This window comes from Nicotiana tomentosiformis, chromosome 8 (assembly GCF_000390325.3).
Source record: "Nicotiana tomentosiformis chromosome 8, ASM39032v3, whole genome shotgun sequence".
Taxonomy (NCBI): domain Eukaryota; kingdom Viridiplantae; phylum Streptophyta; class Magnoliopsida; order Solanales; family Solanaceae; genus Nicotiana; species Nicotiana tomentosiformis.
The window spans coordinates 62,361,019-62,367,105 of NC_090819.1; the positions used below are offsets into that span (position 1 = coordinate 62,361,019).

Consider the following 6,087-nt stretch of genomic DNA (forward strand, 5'->3'; position numbering starts at 1 on the left):
ATACATGAAATGTCCAAAAAAAGGAGCAAAAATAAAATGTATTCGAGCTCCTCTTGGTTAGCATCATTTCCTCTTGAAAATTATGTCCTCAGAATGCAGCAAGAAACTCTCATGTCCTAGAATGCAGCTAAAGGAGGGAGCGAAAATATCCTATACAAAATCAAAAGAGAATAATATTGATATTATTCCATAAGATGGCATATTATTATCTTTTACGTACACATTGGACAAATTGGTTACTACCTACAAAAGAAATTCAAGGAGATTTGTTAGAAAACACATTTAGATACCATAAAAATGAAATGATATAATCATGTCAATATGTGTCAAAAAAATCACGTTAACAATGATAACTAAATTACTTTCTTTCATATGTAGTGCCCAAGCTAAATATAACAAATTAGAACTTTCTTTAGTTTTTATACACTAATCATATTTTCTGAAAAGAACAAACCTCATAAATGCGATATCATAGTGCACTGTGATGGAAGTATAGTTTGGCAATATTAGCATTTGAAATAGTTCCGGAATTGCTGGTATAAATTAATTCATGTTTCCTAGTCCAAGTCTATCCCAATTTGCACTATGTTCTCTCTGTTTCTTCTTCTAATGGGTGCTTTACCAACTACAGTATACTAATTTCAAAGTGAATCTACTTGATGACGAGTACAAAATGAACTCCCATATTAAGGCATATAAATCTATCTTGTTATCCTATATGGTGTATCTTATGAGCTTCTCACCAGCTATAGCATATATATGTTAGGATCTTTTTGATGATATATATGCTGAAAAATAAAATAAAACCGATCTTTCTTCGAATCAACAGTTGGGACAAAGACTACACGATAATAAAAATTATCGAACGTGATGATTTTATTACTCATATGAAGATCAAGTATTCGGGAGAAAATGAAAAGCCAAGTTACAAAATAATTATAAAAACTTAACTCGAGATGGACTACACGTATTGATAAATTAACTTGTGAAAATAGAAAATTAAGGCCAGAAATTGCACTTCTCATGTAAAATTTTAAAATAAAACATGACGTTATTCATGCAATGAAAGTATGCTAAAAATAAAAAAAGGTAGAGATTTTACCACTTCAGCGATGCATTAGGTGTGACATTCCACTGTTTGACGACCAAAAAACTCCCCTCCATCAATGCAAGATGGCGAAGAAACAGTAAGTTAACTTGCAATTAAATTTTGATACAGCCATAACAAAGGAAGAACAATGATATTTAAGGTGAGTTTGTCTCACTTGACAATTTTTCTCCCTGATATTTGTGTTGGCATGTATTTCCTCAATAGTGAGTTGAATGAGATTATTTTCAGGACCTTCCAGGCATCAAACTGTCAATAATATTGTAAGGATTAGAAGTGGATTACAAAAATAGAAGGAAGACAACAGAAATGCTTTCTACCTTTTTTTGTTAAAGGGGAAATTCTTTCCACCTTTATGAATTTTCATGTGATCCGAATTAATCAAGAGGGTGATAGTCACACTTGAACATCACAGTCACTATTAAGCATATGAATGAGATCATAGGATTTCAAGAGACCAAACCTGAAAGATTTTGAAATACATTACAACTAGTAATAAGATGCTTACATGCTAATAGTGAAGTTACAACCCATAATACTTTTTACTATAGATATAATATCTAGTACCACAACTTTTAGCTTAAAGAAGCAATACCAAATTCTCATGTGTGTTTTTCATTCATCTGAGAATTTAATGAAAATGATTCAATTAGGCTTGACATTTAACCCAATCATGTATATTAGACTTTTGCAATCAATGAATCCTTTTCTTTTCATGTTTTGTATCTTAAATGTAATACATATACTCACACTCCCCTTCCCCCAATGAAAAATAGTAAAATATCGTGATAGATGGAAACAAGTAAGACAATTAACTCGTAAAGCCTTAGACAATCTCCGCATTAGTACAAATGATCAAGCAATATAATAACATTATCCAATAACTGAACACAAAAACCCAGTAATAAATAGAGGCAGAACCAAGGTCCACATCATATATTAAAGAAGAGAACAAGATGGTAACTAACAATCTTAAGCATCAATGGATCTTAACAATAACCTTAGTGATTTATGCAATCAACTGAAAAATATATTTCAAAGGGCAACATCGTATATGATTGATGGCGAAAATCAACATTCTAACCATCACGAAAATTACTGCAACAAAAATAGATTTGAGACACGGTGTGTACATGCAATAACTCGAACACATTCTGGACATCCATAAATTATACTAATTGGGCAATAACATACAGACCCATCACAGGATATGTCATCATCTTATTCATTTCAGTATTTTATATCAAATTTAATCTGCTTATCTAAATCAAAAATTAAACATTAAGTTTGCGAACAGAACATTCGAAGAATGTTCAGAGAAATCCAACTTCTCTGTTCAATTATACAACATTACCAGAATTGAAAAGGAAATCTACATAAAATATCGACTATAAAAAATTAAGTTTCAGCAAAACAATTTCTTTAAACTCTCTAAAAATCAAAATTAAATTTTGACACTGTTAGGATCTGAAGGATTCAAAACTCAACACAGGAGAAAAATCAGAGAAGAATCGTGTCACATAAAGAGAGAATTGATTTCAGCAAAATGATCGGCGTGCTTCCTCTGGAAGCATCAATTACTTGTATAAGGTCCAAAATGTTTAACCGATCCGGAATCCACTATAAATGAAAAGAATTGGTATAAAATAATACAAACCTAGCTACACCCCAATACAAATAATTAAGCCCAAAGCAGTCAAAACCCAAATACAAGTAAAATATAGCTAACTAATTCTAACACCCCCTCAAGTTGGAGGGTGGTTTGCCACACCAACTTGCTCAAGATGAAGCGATGAGCAACTCCAGGTAGAGCAAGTTGCAATTTACTAGGTACAAAGGACAACGAAATCAAACCCTCATGAAGCTTTTCTCGGACAAAATGGAAGTCGAGCTCGGTATGTTTGGTGCGCTCAAGAAAAATTGGACTACGAGCTATATAGATGGAAGATTGACTGTCACAATGAAGAGGAACTGGAATAATAGAAGGTACAAACAATTCACTAAGCAATCTGGTTAACCAGGACAATTCTGCAACAGCTCGACGCATGGATCTGTATTCCGCTTCAGCAGAAGAGAGAGCAACAATATTCTATTTCTTCGACTTCTATGTAAGAAGGTGTCACGACCCAAAATCCAACTAGTCGTGATGACACCTAATCCAACCCGTTAAGCAAGCCAATTACCAACTATCCCATTCCAATAATAATTATAAAAGCAATTTAAGTAAATAAAGGTCTTAATCTTACATAATACCCAAGAACTAGTAGTACAAATCATGAGCTTCTAAAAATAGAGTATACAAAGCGAAAATGAAATAAATACATAGTCTGTTTGAATAATACATAAACAGAGCTTTTATAAATCTAAGGCTACCCTGAATAAGAGGCAGCTACAACAGGAACACAAGTACATCTTCAGATCCCGCAACCATCGAGCACAGCAACAACATCAGCCAACATCTGCACGCAATGTGCAGAAGTGTAGTATCAGTACAACCGACCCCATGTACTGAGTAAGTAACAAACCTAGCCTTAGGTTGAAAGTAATGACCAACTTCTACCAAGGTCGGGGTCCAAAACTACTAGTCCACAACGGTCCATAACAATATAAAACAAATAATACCAGAGGAAACACAGAGATAAAATGCTTAGCCAAATCATGATTTCAAAAATAATAGTTCTTTCTTTCAAATACATCAGTGAAAACCCAAATTGATTGCCGAAATTGCCAAAAATATGAATAAGTTTGAAAGCAATTAATTTTTCCAAAATCCTTTCAATAATAAATAAAATATCTCATTTTCTTTCCCAAATAACCAGTGTAAAACAAATGCATCAATATGCCCATCTGTCAGCATGTGTGAGAAATCATGAATAATGTGATACCGTACATCATGAGGAAACACATCTCTATGTATATATGTCAAGTGTGCATGTCAATGCAATGTATCTCAGAGATTGCACTCATGTACTCACACTCTCTCAGAGTACTCAATCTCATTGTCTCGCACTCTCTCTCACTGTGCTCAGCACACTCAATCACTCAACTCTATACAATACCTGCTTCGGTGTGCAGCCCGATCCCTATTTATAGTCGACTGCGCTCACTGAGGGTGTACAGACTCATGAGGGACTCCTTTAGCCGAAGCGCTATAAGCACGGACAACTCACATGCTGCACGGATAACTCACGTGCCATAATATAAAGATCTAGATCCGCACGGCCAACTCACATGCAATAATAATATAAGGATCCGCACGGCCAACTCACGTGCTGCACGGCCAACTCACACGCAATAATAATATAAGGATCCGCACGGCCAACTCACGTGCTGCACGGCCAACTCACGTGCTGCACGGCCAACTCACGTGCAATAAGAAGCCAATAAGGCCTGCTGCAGGCGGGCAACCCCGATCCATATAATAGTAATAATATATATAAAGCCAACATGATCTGCTGCGGCGTGCAGCCCGATCCCAAAAATATCCTCACAATCAGGCCCTCGGCCTCTCTCAGTCATCAATCTCTCCAGTCTCTCTTTTATGGGCTCACAATGTCATGAGAATAGCCCAAAATGATGATATGATGTATCAATAAATAACAACAGAGACTGAGATATGATATGCAATGAAATGAATATGACTGAGTATGAATTTTCATTTTTAAAATAAATATTTCACAATAATATGACCTCTGTGGGTCCCAATAATACTGGCACATAGCCTCAACATGATTTTTAATATGCTTTTCAGCTCAATTTCTTTAACTCGTAAAATCGCATGGAAAATGCCAAGATCATTTAACTACAAAATTCCACGGAAACAATAATGTCACAATTTCTATAGTGCACGCCCACATGCCCGTCACCTAGCATGTGCGTCACCTCCCAACAATTTACGAAATATATATATTCAGGGTTCATACCCTCAACTCTAAGATTAGAAGAGTTACTTACCTCGAACAAGCCGAATCCAATGTCGAGCAAGCTAAATAATGCTCCAGAAATTCCATTATGTGCGTAATAACTCCCGAATGGCTCGAATCTAGTCACAATTAATTTGATTCAACTCTTTAGCTCTTGTTTGAAAAATAACCTTACCATTATCTTCCTTCCATTCGGTATATTGTAAGTTTGACTTTTCAAGATGTTGAGTCATAGCTCGCCTCCTTTCGCTATAACTACCTATGTGAGACATCTTGACATAGATTAGAAGAAATATGTATCTTTTAAATTTGGCTCTTTCCCTCTAATGTTCTCACCTATCTTGCCTTTTTTTCTCAAAGCAACTCTTGGTCGTTAATCTTTAGATTTATTAATAAACCTTACTAGTCAAAACCTTAGTGATAAGAATGTGGAGTTAGACAGAAGTAAAAGGAAACCAAACCTAAGAAGAATAGGAATTGGTTATTAAGAAAAGAAAAAGGAAAGAATTTAAGAAACCTAAAACCCGCAAGAATAAGGAAAGAAGTTACCTTAATCTTCAAGAACTAGGATCCCCTCTTCTTGTTTCTTTCTTGACTTGAAAACCAAATTATACTTGAATCTAAAAATAATAATGAGCAATAACACTTTTTGGGCTGATTATCATTTTTTTTTTGTTTATTTTAATCTTTTTTTTTGCTCAAGAACCACCCAAAGTTATCAAGATTAAAATCTTGATTAGCCTATGCTCTGATACTACTTGATAACAACACGATAGGGGATTTAAGAATTACTAAAGAAAAACAAGTAAATCAAGAAACGTGCGGAAGCTAAAAGAAAATAGGGAAATGAAAAAGAAGACAGAAATTAAAGATAGATTGAATTCAAGAAAGATAACAAGCCAAATCCAATACCGAGCAAGCCGAACGATGTTCCAAAAATGCCATCCCGCGCGCACCGACTTTAAATTCAAGAAGTCTATTCTTGAAGTTGAATCCTAGAAATAATAATCAGCTAACGAAGAACTAATCGCCTTTGGTAGAGAATTAAAAACAAGA

At 34.7% G+C, this 6,087-nt stretch overlaps 1 long non-coding RNA gene across 2 annotated transcripts; it reads right to left on the minus strand.

Moving 5' to 3' along the window:
- On the minus strand, positions 1 to 2,700 carry LOC117277616 (uncharacterized). Of its 2 annotated transcripts, none has more exons than XR_004507926.2 (3): positions 1,429 to 2,700; positions 1,103 to 1,357; positions 1 to 150 (listed from the first exon to the last, which is right to left on the minus strand). It is a non-coding gene; the product is annotated as an uncharacterized lncRNA (long non-coding RNA). The 2 variants fall into 2 exon arrangements; XR_011410046.1 differs by having other exon boundaries at positions 1 to 243.
- Positions 2,701 to 6,087: the final 3,387 nt, after the last annotated feature.